Source organism: Felis catus, chromosome A3 (genome assembly GCF_018350175.1).
Source record: "Felis catus isolate Fca126 chromosome A3, F.catus_Fca126_mat1.0, whole genome shotgun sequence".
In the NCBI taxonomy this organism is placed as follows: Eukaryota; Metazoa; Chordata; class Mammalia; order Carnivora; family Felidae; genus Felis; species Felis catus.
Window position 1 is genome coordinate 104,676,819 of NC_058370.1, and position 13,290 is coordinate 104,690,108.

Genomic DNA, 13,290 nt, shown 5'->3' on the forward strand with positions numbered 1-13,290 from the left:
TCAGACCCTTAGAGTACAGTTAGTTTTCCAAAAATATTCCTTCTAGCTCCTTGCTTCTTACAAAATGGTTGGTTCGGAATATCCAATGCAGACATTTTGCATATCTCTATTGCCGGATCATGTCAGGGACTATCAGCTCTCTCTTTACTCCTAGAAATGGAATCATTAGTGTCTTTCTTTTCAATTTAATTTTATTAAAAAAAAATCTTTTTTAACATTTATTTATTATTTTTTAGAGACAGAGTGAGACAGAGCATGAGCGGGGGAGGGGCAGAGAGCGAAGGAGACACAGGATCCGAAGCAGGCTCCAGGCTCCGAGCTGTCAGCACAGAGCCCGATGCGGCGCTTGAATCCACGGACCATGAGATCATGACCTGAGCTGAACGAAGTTGGACGCTGAACCGACTGAGCCACCCAGGCACCGCTTTTTAATTTTATTTTTAAAGTTTACTTATTTATTTTGAGAGAGACAGAGAGCGCAAGTAGGGAAAGGGCAGAGAGAGACAGAGATGGAGACAGAGACAGAGACAGAGACAACTCCAAGCAGGCTCCGTGCTGCCAGTGCAGAGCCTGACGCAGGGCTCAAACTTATGAAACCGTGAGATTGTGACCTGAGCTGAAACCAAGAGTCAGATGCTTCACGACTGAGCCACCCAGGCACCCTGAGTCTTTAAATACAATCAGATTAGAGAGCCCATTCCAGAACCCCTGGAACAAATTCAGGAAACTTATCCTTAAAATTCTGTTTTTTCCAGAACCACTGTTGGTACCAAATTCTGTATCAGTCAGGGTTCTCCAGAGACACACAACCAATAAGATATATATATATTCTATTGGATAAATAGTGATATTTATTACAAGGAATTGGCTCATGCATTTATGGAGACTGAAGTCCCATGACCTGTTGTCTGCAAGCTGAGGGCTCAGGAAAGCTGGTTGTATAAATTCCAGCCCAAGCCCACAAGCCTGAGAACCCAGAGCACAGAGGACAGGAGAAGACCCAGTGTGTCAGCTCAACAGTCAGTCAGGGGGAGCCAATTCAACCCTCTGGCTTTTGGTTCTATTTAGTCCGATAACATATTGGATGATGCCCACCCACACCGGGGAGGGCCCTCTGATTTACTCAGCCCCTCGATTCGAACACTAATCTCTTCTGGAAACGCTCTCACAGAGCCATGCACAAATAATGTTTAACAAGATATTTGGACATCCCCGGCCCTGGCAAGTTAACCATCACAGGGGCACCTGGGTGGCTCAGTCGGTCGAGCTTCTGACTCTTGATTTTAGCTCAGGTCGTGATCTCACATTCTTTAGTCTCCAGGCTGAGCATGGAGCCTGCTTGGGATTCTCTCTCTGCCTCTCTCTCTCTCTCTCTCTCTCTCTCTCTCTCTCTCAAAATAAATACATTTTGAGATGTAAAATAAAAACATTAAAGAAGTATTTATAAAAATTAACCGTCACACTAATATGTTTTTATATTATACCAGTCTTGCACTTTCTTTTTGCCTGTTCCCCTCTTCTTTCTTGTTTTCTTTCGGATTGATAAACAAATTTTAGTTTTTACTTTACAGGTTTGAAATGTACATACTCTTTCCATTCTTTTTCATGGTTATTGTTAACATTTTAACAAGCTGAATTATATTAAAGCATGCTTAATTCATACTCTTATTCAATTTCATTGTAATTCCTCCAAAGACAGTAAGGACCTTGGGATATTTTAGCTTCAATCACTCCTGTCTTGGTTAGTTATTGGTGCATAGCAAAGCATTCTAAAATTTAGTGGCTTCGGGGCACTTGGGTGACTAGATGGGTTAAGCGTCCGACTTCAGCTCAGTTCATGATCTCATGGTTCATGGGTTCAAGCCCCGCATCGGGCTCTGTGCTGCCAGCTCAGAGCCTGGAGGCTGCTTTGGATTCTGAGTCTCCCTTTCTCTCTGCCTCTCCCCTGCTCACACGCTGTCTCTCTCTTTCAAAAATAAATAAACATTAAAAAAAATTTTTTAAATAAAATTTAGTGGTTTAAAACAACAGCTACATATGATTCCTCATGAATCTGCAGGTCAGCTGGATGGTGCTGCTGATCTGATCTCAGTGTCTACAGTCAAGGGATGGGTTGGCTGTGTGGCTGGTTGGTGGAGGATGGCCTCGGATGGGATGTCTCTGCTCTCCTCCCTCCTATTCCAGGGGGCTAGCTCAGACATGCTCTCCTGGTGGCAGAGGTCCAAGAGAATAAAGGCACGCAAGGCCATTTGAAGCCTCCGCTCAAATTTAGCGCACCAAAACTTTCAGCACATTCTACTGGCCAACGCAGGTCACAAGGCTGGCCTGGATTCAAGAGGAGGGGAAAACAGACTCGACCTCTGCATTAAGGGAGCTGAACAATCACATTACAAAGGGTGTGGACACAGGGAGGGGCAAAGAACTGGGTCAGTCTTTGCAATCGATATACCGCACTGACCGACCCATCCTAAGTGTTGTTTTTACAAGTACTAACATGATCACTGTTTTATACAATCAGTGTTTGTTTGGATTTGCCCACATGTTTATCTCTATTCCTTCTTGCATTCCAGAAGACCTTCCTTCCGGAGGCATTTTCTTTCTTCCTGAATGACATCTTCTAGAGGTTACTCTGGTGAGGATCCGCGGATGGCAAATACACAGATCCATATAACCACCGGCCAGCTTTAGGTCAACATACAGAACATTTCCATTATTCCAGAAGGCTCCTTCTTGCCTCCTCTTTCCAGTCAATCCACCCCATCCCACCTGGTCTTCCCAGCGTCTCACCTCCCTGTCCCCAGAGGTAATTGCTGCTTCGGTTTCTACTATCCTTGACTAGTTTTACCTATTTTTGATCATCGTTTTAAAAAAATCATATAATCTGGCTTCCTCACTCCACATTTTGTGTAATCCAACCACCTTGCATGTATCAGCAATTTGTTGTCTTTCACTAATGGTATAAATTCTGTTGTATGAATATACGGCAGTTTGTTTATCTATCCTACTGTTGATGGATATTTGACTTGTTTCCAGTTAGGGACCATTATGAATACAACTGTTATGGACATTCATGGTAAGCATATGTCTTTCTCTTGGAAATAGATACTTGGGAGTGAATTCCTGTGTCATGGAGAAGGCATATGTTTAACTTTAGAAGATAATGTCAAATGGCGCCCAAATGACTTTAGCAATTTACAACACCTCTATCAGCAAAGTATGAGAGTTCCAGTTTTTCAAGACTTTATAATTTTAGTCTTTTAAATTTTAATTGCCTGGTTCACTGGTAGTAGTCTCTCGTGGTGGTTTTCATTTTCATTGTTCTGAGAACTAATGATATTGATCACTTTTTCAAATGCTAATTGTACATTTGGATATCTACTTTTTATTTTTTTTAATTTTTTAATTTTTTAATATGAAATCTATTGTCAAATTGGTTTCCAAACAACACCCAGTGCTCATCCCAAAAGGTGCCCTTCTCAATACCCATCACCCACCCTCCCCTCCCTCCCACCCCCCATCAACCCTCAGTTTCTTCTCAGTTTTTAAGAGTCTCTTACGGAAACCAATTTGACAATAAATTTCATATATTAAAAAAAAAAAAGAGTCTCTTATGCTTTGGCTCTCTTCCTCTCTAACCTCTTGGTTTTTTTTCTTCCCCTCCCCCATGGGTTCCTGTTAAGTTTCTCAGGATCCACATAAGAGTGAAAACATGGTATCTGTCTTTCTCTGTATGGCTTATTTCACTTAGCATCACACTCTCCAGTTCCATCCACGTTGCTACAAAGGGTCATATTTCATTCTTTCTCATTGCCACGTTGGGTATCTACTTTTTAGAAGGTGACTATTCAAATCTTCTGTCCATTTAAAATAATTCTTTTTTTTCCTAAATTTTTGTTTGTTTGTTTGTTTGTTTGTTTGTTTATTTATTTATTTATTTATTTATTTATTTATTTATTTTGAGAGAGAGAGAGAGTGAAAGAGAAGAACAGAGAGAGAGAATCCCAGGCAGGCTCCACGCTGCCAGTGCAGAGCCTGACATGGGGCTCGAAATCACAGACTGTGAGAGAGTGACCTGAGCAGAAACCAAGAGTCAGATGCTTAACTGACTGAGCCACCCAGGCACCCCTCAAATAATTCTATCTTTTTGACTCATTTGTGGAAGTTCTTGGTATGTTCTTGACACAAGTCCTTTGTAAGATATTTGTACTGAGAATTTTATCTCTCATCATTTTGTTATGACAAAATGTAGATAAGTGGGAGCCCTTCAGGCTGGCCCCTCTATCCTTTCCTTTGAGTATGCCCTTGTTTTCTGACTTAGCAGGAGGTTCCAGGCTCATTTTATTCTTTCTTTTTTTTAAAATGTTTATTTATTTTTGAGAGAGAGACAGACAGAGCATGAGCAGGGGAGGGGCAGAGAGAGAGGGAGACACAGGATCCAAAGTAGGCTCCAGGCTCCGAGCTGTCAGCATAGACCCCGACGTGGGGCTCAAACTCACAGACTGTGAGATCATGACCTGAGCCAAAGCCAGACACTTAACTGAGTGAGCCACTCAGGTGCCCCTCATTTTATTCTTTCCTTGCACCAAATCTGGAATCAGCCATTCTCCAAGGATCCTTGGTTCCTTTTAGTGAGAAGTGATGTATTTTTTTTTTAAATTTTATGGTTTTGACATCTGGAGGTAGCTGTTACATTCTTATGAGTAGACATATTATGCTTTAATCAACTGTTTCCATTTCAAAGCGTGGTGAGTTTTATAGAACATCTGCTTCACCTAATGCTGACGCAATAGCTTATATGAAGGCTCATTCTATGTGAGCTGCCTTGTTTTGCAGCTCACATAGAATTGGACTCCTTCGAACTTTAGAAATAAAAGGAAATACTGCAGGTGGGAAGGTAACAATTCTACCACCACTTTGGAAAATGGTTGGGCAGTGTCTTATAAAGATAAATATATACCTACCCACTGACCCAGAAAGCTAACTCTTGAGCACTTGCCCAAGATGTGAAAACATTTGTTCCAAAAAAGACTTCCACAGAATGTTCCTCGTATGTAGGGCTGTTCTTGTAGCCAACAGTGGAAACAGCCCAGATGCCCATCAGCAGTATAATGGAAAGACAAATTATTCACACAATGGACTATATTACTCTACAATAAAAAGAACGAGTTCCTGAACGAGTGCCAACTGTGATTCTATGTACATGGAACTCTAGAAAAGATAAAACTGGTCCCTAGTGACAGACAATAGAAGAGTCACTGCCTCTTAGAGGAGAGGCACAAGGGAATTTTCTAGGGTGGTGAAAATGTTCCTTATCTCAATGGAGGTATGGATTACACAGTGCGTATCTGTTTGTCAAAATGGTACAGTTAAGATTTATGCATCCAGTATATGTAAAATGTCTAAATATATGCGAGTGTGTGTGTGTGTGTGTGTGTGTGTGTGTGTGTGTGTGTGTGCCTGTGATTCATGTCTCTGGGTTTAAAAAGAAATAAAAAGGAAGGAAGGAAATACTAATTGCCTGGCAAAGGCTTAGAGTTAGCTGAGTAGATCGCATTAATTTAACTTCAGGGGAACACTTGGTGAAGGGGGGGCGGGCAGGAGATCTCTGCAGTGTTGCTGGACTCCAGTACACTGCTGTCTAGGAGCTCTGCCTTCCGGTTTTGTGCTTTTAAGGATTTATTGGCCTTTTAATAACCGCCCTGTAGTTCCCCTAGGCTTCACCAGGTGGCAGTGCTGCACCAGTCATCTGAGTGCCCAGGAGGGGTCCCTAGAAATCCCAGTGCTCTCTGGAGCCGCTAAAGAGAACTGGTTTCCTTACGTCATCATCATAATCCACTTTTGAATAGATGGCATGAGTCACCTCGGTCGCCTATTCACTTCACCAGCCTTGGCTGAAAACGACTTTTATCTTTTTCCAAAAATTAGCATCTAGGGTGCAAATGTGCCACCACAGCAGGTATTCAAGAGAATGTGCTTAGGGCCCTGTTGAAAGCTAGGCCGGAGAAGAGTTCCCCAAATGCTGAAATGTCATCTCCCAGAGTGGCTGACTTGTGGCATAGTCCCCTTGGAGGAGTTTGGAGAAGTCTAAATGATTTCCCTCCGACGGTTCCCCTTTCACGGAGCCATGCCACGATGACTTTTGATGTATTAATGAGCCCCAGGTTCTGATGATAATGACCAACATTTGTTGAACATTTGTCACGTGGCAGGAACGACTTCAAGTGCTGAATATTCATCGCATCACCTCCTCTTTAGGAGGGAGGGGCTGTGAATACACCAAGTTTCCAAGCGAAGAAACGGATTAAAAGGGGTTCTGTGATGTCCCAGTGCAAGTAAATATGAAGCTGGGAGCCCCTGGCGATGGGACTCCAGGGTTACAAGCAAGGCAAGGGGACCTGGGACTCTCCTGGTCTAGTGGCCGAGTAAAACCATAGGAGACATGTTTGGGCTGACATTTCCAGGATGGTATTTTGCTTTTCATGTCTTCATAACTCCGGAGTGACTTCACCGGTTCAGCGTTTGTCGGTCTTAGTACATCCCATGGATTTTGCTGACATTTGATCCGGGACGTCCAGCTTGTCTGCTTCAAAAGAAAATAAGATGGCTTGTCTCTTTAGAAGCCTTGTCTGCAGAGAAACAACAAGAAAAAGGATTCTATTTTCTTGTCATTGTCTAGCACATCTTTGTACCCTGATCCCTACAATAGCTCCTACTAATTTAGGTTTGCTCCTTTTTTATTTTTAAGCGAACAGAGTTGCAGAAATATTCCTCCGTTCAGCCGTGCTCCCAGCATGGTGGTGGACGTCTAATAGGTGCTCAGTGAAGGTTTGTGGACTGAACGGTCTTTTGAACTCTTGGAAAAATGCACCTGAAATTATTTTTTGGTTCCAATGTCAGTTTGCCTCATTATGTGGCATATCCTGTTCTCTGTTGGACTAATTGTTTTGGAAAGATGCACTTTCCCCAGGGACAACTTCAAGTCACATTCAGAATCTTTGGTTGGAGTTTTTGGAAGCACACCTTTATCCAAGGTTTCTTATAAGGATTCCAAATTATAGCTCTTTGTTTCAGCTTTACACACACACACACACACACACACACACACACACACACACACACACAAGTTTTAAATATTTTGTTCCTTTTTTAAAAAACATACTTACTTCTAGAAGAGTGCAAGTAGGGGAGGGGCAGAGAGAGGGGGACCGAGGATCCCAAGCAGGCTCTGAGCTGACAACAATGAGCCCAATGTGGGGCTCGAATTCATGAACTGCGAGATCATGACCTGAGCTGAAGTCGGATGCTCAACCGATTGAGCCACCCCGGGGCCCCTTCATTCCTTTTCAATACACCCATTTACTCAGCTTGGGACAGGCTGCTTCTAACTGACACCTGTGGGCACTCTGTACTCCTGCAGCTTGGACAGGACAGGGAGCCCACACACTGGCTTGTCACCCAGTCTCCCATTGGGTCGGGTCTGGAAAGTTGTTACCATAGAAACAAGCAGAGGTCTCAGGATAGGGGAGGAGATCGTGACCTGTGGTGGGGAGATGGCTCTGACCCCAGCTTGTTGGATGGGAAGAGGAAGGCATTATGGAAAGTGCTCTGGAGAAGGTGCTGAGGGAGTCTTTGGACCCCCCAGATAGAGGCTCTGTGTTGCCGTTCCTTCTGTGCGTAGAGGTGAAACCTGAGACCCCTTGCCTAAAAATGCTTAACACAGGGAACCACAGGAGGCTTAACCACAGAGAACCACAAGAGGGCACTTGGGTCATGACATGGCATGTCCCGTGGCAGAGAGATACAGGCATGACAGAAGGGCATGTTGGGGCCGAGACATCTTCAGGGTGGCTGTGTCTGGGGATAGAAGGGTGTGGCGCTGGAGATAACAGTTGGTTGTGAGAGGGTTGCATGTGAAGACGTGGAAGAACCCCTGGTCCATCTGGTGGCTGTATTTAGCTAGGATAGTCTAGGTTATGTTTCAGGAAGAGATTAACTACAGATCTCAGTGCCTCGTCTCCATGCCTCTGCCAAGTGGCCCAGGGATCTAGGCTGATGGACGTCCCACCATCTTGTAACCTCGCCATCCCGCTGTGCGGCTTCAGCATCCCCATGCAAGGGGAGCAGAGAGTTGTGGGACCTCACACGTGCTCTGCTGTGCTTTGGCCAGGGGCTAACTCACCTCACCTCTGCTTCCGGCCTGTCCACCGGGATCCAACGCATGGCCCCAACCCCACCACAAGGGAGGCTGGGAAAGGCAGTCTTCCTCCGCCTCGGGGAGAGGAGGCTGAACTGGGGCTGGGTGAACACGGAACACTGTCTCTGTCATAGCATTTAACAAACACTGGGCGGGGGGGCCAGAACTTTATTAGGGGGCACAAGTAGCCCTGAGGTGTTTTAAGTGGGGGAGCGTTGTGATCCAGTGGGGCCATCTGTGGGCCGCTGTTCATGGCGGTGCTGCTCTGGGAAGGCCGTCCACTGCCTTCGGCTGACATGGAGGTGCAGAGGCCCGGGGCTGCTCCACGATGCGGCCGTGCTGCTGAATCCCAAGGATTTTCCGCCAGAGGGGATGCCAGCTGAGCCCACCCACCGACCTGAAGCAGAAACCGTCTCTCCCCGAAAGTTTCCAGGGTGCTCCCAGCTGCCTGACGTCTCCCCAGGAAGAGCTGCTTGAGCCTCCCTATCAGAGCTTCGGTGTGGAGAGGTGTGGAGTCCTTGAGCCGACCCTGGAGCGTCTGCCTCCAGCGTGCATGCCCGGATCCTGCTCCTTCCGGGGGGCTCCCAACAAACTAGAGTTGGGGCCTCCTTCTTCCTGCTGCCCCGCTCTGCCTTCCTGCCCTTGACCTCCCGCTGCCTGCTGACACTTGCAGCCACCTGTCGGGTGCCTTGGTATCTGCACTCACCTAAGCCCTGCTTTGCTCAGCCTGCTGCTTCCCCTTGGTGCCAAACATCCATCCACGCGCCGGTGGGCCATGGGCCACCTCGTTGCTTCACACTGACCTTGGATTAAGTGTGTCCCTGGACCCCACGCTTCCTGCCCGGTCCCTGGTTTAGCCTAGGTCCTTGGTTCCAGCTTATTCCCTCCTGGGGAATCCCATCCTGCTGACACCCACAATCCCCATGTATCACACTTCTAAAGGGACCAACCTGCATCCGGGCCCAGCGCCTTCTTCACCCAGGTGTTCTCCTGGCCTGGCCATCGAGGGAAGTCTGTTTCCTCAGATGGCAGTAATTTATCCCATGGGACACCCCGCTGGGATGTCCCAACGCCTTCCACCAACGCCTTGATGTTCTCAGTCTCTCGGGTTTCATCCTCCGACTCTCTGTTTATATTTTCTTCAGTACCATGTACCTTGGTCTGAGAATACTTTCACTCCTGGGGCGTCTGGGTGGCTCAGTCGGTTAAGTGTCCGACTCTCGATCTCGGCTCAAGTCATGATCTCTCAGCTTGGGACATCAAGCCCCACATCGGCTGTGTACTCGCAGCTTAGAGCCTTCTTGGGATTCTCTCTCTCTCTGCACTTCCCCCGCTTGTGCGAGCGCTCTCTCTCTCACACACACTCTCTCTAAATAAATAGATAATCTCAATTTTAAAAGAAAGAATACTTTCCCCACTTTGGGACTTTTGGGTTCCCCACTGTAGAACGTGTACATGTATGGGGCAGGTAGATGTAATACGTTTCTCCACAGGTTAAAGGAAAAGAGCCACACTTTCTGAACTGCGTGCTCTGTGGGAAAAAAAAAGCCATCTGTAGTCAAATGTCCTTGAAATACTCAGGGGACAGTGAAGGCTGGATCCACCCAGTGTCCCACTTCCCTTCTCCCTAAGCCACAGAACCCTGGCTTTATTCCAGCAGATTGCCCAGCCCAAAGAGCATGTTTCCCAATCTCCCTGTAGCTACGTGTGGCCTTATGATCAAGCTCTGGGCGATGAAATGTACATTCAAGGTCTGGAAGTGACTTCTAGGAAGGCTGCTTAGAGGAAGGTGGTGCCTCATCCAGAAGGGATATCAACCCATCCAGGCCATCCCCCAGCCTGGAATGTGAATGTGATGGCTGGACCTCCAGCCGCCATCTGTACCATGAAGCAATCCCAAGGGTAGAAGTAAACAAAACAGAGAAGGAGCCTGTGTTATTGTTGCTTCTTGGAACCGCCGGGTTAGCCCTGAATGGCCAACCTCCAGTCTTATTTCATGCGAGAATGCCTACTGTTATTTTAGATTTTCTGAATATTCAACAGAATCTAATCCTAACAGATACACCTGACATAGGAAAAAAAGAAAGAAAACAAAACAAAACACCTCGGTCTGGGGGAGTCAGAGTTCACATCAGCAAATTAAAGACCGTGAGAAGCTTTACAATAAAAAAAAACCTATCGGAGGCAAAATTCCAATGATGTCCCCTGAAGATTCTTGTCCCTTGGTTATTCAAATACTGTTCTGTGATGTGATGGGGCTTTGCAGATGTAATTAGGGTTACCAATCACCTGGCTCTCAAGGAGGCAATCCAGGAACATCCAGGTGGGCCCCACTGGGTCCCTAATCACAGTCTAGGAAGCAGACGAGTTGGCCAGAGAGCCGGGAGATAAGGTGGAAGAGGCAAGAGAAAAACAACAGGGAAGTCAGAGGGATTTCAAATGTGAGAAGGATCGGACGCACCGTTGCTGGTTGAGGGGCGGAGGGGCCCACACACAGGGAGCTGAGAGCAGCTTCGAGAAGCAGAGGGCGGCCCCGGCTGACAGCCAGCATGGCGACGGCGACCCCAGATAAAGGCACTGCTCCAATCGTCCGATTATGTCATCATTATTTTCACACGTTTGTTTATCTTTGAGAGAGGGAGAGAGGGAGCGAGCAAGTGCTCACAGGAGGGGCAGAGAGAGGAGGAGGAGGCGGAGGATCCAAAGCAGAGCCTTGGCTTTGTTCTCAGTCTCAGAGAGACTGACGGCACAGAGCCCGGAGGGGGCTCCAACTCACGGGACAGTGAGATAGGACCTGAGCTGAAGTTGGGTGCCCAACCGACCGAGCCACCCAGGCACCCCTTATTGTGTTGATTTTGAAGCCCTTCCCTCACCGTCCTCTACGTTGGAAGAACCGACTGAAGCAAGGCGGGGACCTCACTGCTCTGGTCACTTGTCTGTTTTCCTGCCGGCACGTTAGCCCATCCCCAAGAGCTCTCTTGTGGCCCCGCTGGGGACCCAGGCAACCCCGGAGGCTGCCCGGACCTTGTCGGGGAGCTCTCTACATCTGCAAACCTTCTGGGGACAGGTGTGTGTCCCCAAATCCCAGCTACTCGCAACTAACTGAAAGCTTCCCCAAAGCTTCTGGGGACTTTCTGGGGCCCAGGCTCCTCCCCGTGACCCACTGCTTCTGCCCCTCATACCCCGAGAATAGCTGAGGGACCCAGCTCTCTCCCTACACCTCCTTCCCACGTATCGCTCCCAGACCTGTACTGATCTGGTCCCCCAAGCCTGGCACAGAGGGACCTGCCTATGGTGCATGGGAAAGGTGGGGTTGGAGATGGCCACAGGCAGGAGTGGAATCCTGACACCCTACTCCATGCCCCCGCAGGAAACTTCAGGAGTGCGTGAGGTGGGGGTGCCCCTGCCCTTCAGGAGAAGGGCTGCTCTCCTGGAGCGGGGCTAGGTCTGCCCATGGCAGTGGCTCTCAGTCCACCTGGCCCATCAGAACCCGTGGGGAGCTCACGAAACCTGCATATACCTGGAACCTGGCCCTGGAGAGTCACATTTAGGGAGGTGCAACAGGTGATTTCGGTGGACAGCCGGATCAAGGCTCCCCTCAACTGCTAGCTGTGTGCAAGGCCTTTATGTCTGCTCTCTCCCTGTTCTTGCTTGAGCAGCAAGTTTTGTGCTCAGATGACAGCTCCCTTACAGCCCACCAGAAACCTGTTTTCCAAACTGAAGTTTTGGGGACTTGCATCTCAACGGGAAAAGAAAGTCTCCCGTGGGAATGAAGAGTTTTGCCGTTGTCCCTGTTCCTCAAAGGCTGGCTCTTCTTGGGGCGCCTGGGTGGCGCAGTCGGTTAAGCGGCCGACTTCGGCTCAGGTCACGATCTCGCGGTCCGTGAGTTCGAGCCCCGAGTCGGGCTCTGTGCTGACAGCTCAGAGCCTGGAGCCTGTTTCGGATTCTGTGTCTCCCTCCCTCTGACCCTCCCCTGTTCGTGCTCTGTCTCTCTCTGTCTCAAAAATAAATAAACGTTAGAAAACAAAATTTTTTTTAAAGCTGGCTTTTCTTTGGGTAAGGGTTTGTGGCTCAGAAGCCCCTCCCACAGTTTGATGATGCCTCCTTACATCTTAGGGACACAGACTGGTGTATAATTCACACACACACACACACACACACACACATACACACACACACACACCGCCCTCTGGGGAGTGTGTATATTTAACGTTTTGTGCACCTGTGATTCAGTTAACAGTACTTGTGCATCGGATAAAGGCATTGCATGACACTTGTCACTACAAGCCTCTCATTTTGGATTTGGCCTTCTCTAATGAAATGGGGCTGAGGGCAGCGTTCTTATCGTAGGTCACCCAGGGAGCAAAGACCTTTCCTTTCAAAGAGACCCAGAAAAGCAACTGTCCATTTGCTTCCTTCATACAACACCCTGCCTCCTGGGAGAATACTTCTGAGGGGCTGGCTGTGGGGATGCAGGCGTGCCTGTGACCTCTGGGTGTCAAGGTGTTCCTACGTCCTCTCCCCTGGCCTAGGGGGACCCTGGACACATTTTGCCCCATCCTCGGACTGGGAATGCACCAGGTGCATGAGACAGGGAACCAGAGCCCCTCTGTTTGGAACAGAGCCCTGGGAGGGCTGGTCTAGACTCCTTCAGTGGCTGTGACAGAGGCTTGGTGGCCAGGTCCGTAGAGGTTCAGAGAATGCAGGTGAGAAGTGGTGGGAGGAGACAGGCAGGGCAAGTCCCCAGCTGCTTTCAGTGGGAAACACCAGAATCCAATGGAGGCTTTCCCCTGCCCTTCCTGGCCCTCCTCCTGACCCTCAGGTGGTCCTGTCCTGGACACAGGTGGCTTCTCAGGGCTTGCTGCTCTGGCCCTACCTCATCTGGTCTTGGCTGTCTAAAGCTCCGGAGCGGGGCTGAGCAGCACAGGACAATGCCCCTGGGCCTCTGCAGCGCGACCTTTGACCTCTCAGGCTGTCTAGCATTACAAAGCCATCTTAGATATCAGGCCTCATTACCGACATATGCGAACTTGTGGCCAGCTGACCCATTACGGTCTTTTTGTTTCCACAAACAGTTATGAAGCTAGGAAATCTGT

The 13,290-nt window shown here is 48.1% G+C and overlaps 1 long non-coding RNA gene across 1 annotated transcript; it reads right to left on the bottom strand.

The window, feature by feature from the left end:
* Positions 1-5,887: 5,887 nt before the first annotated feature.
* On the bottom strand, positions 5,888-8,306 carry LOC109498622. Its single transcript, XR_002155456.3, has 2 exons — positions 8,180-8,306; positions 5,888-6,626 (listed from the first exon to the last, which is right to left on the bottom strand). It is a non-coding gene; the product is annotated as an uncharacterized LOC109498622 (long non-coding RNA).
* Positions 8,307-13,290: the final 4,984 nt, after the last annotated feature.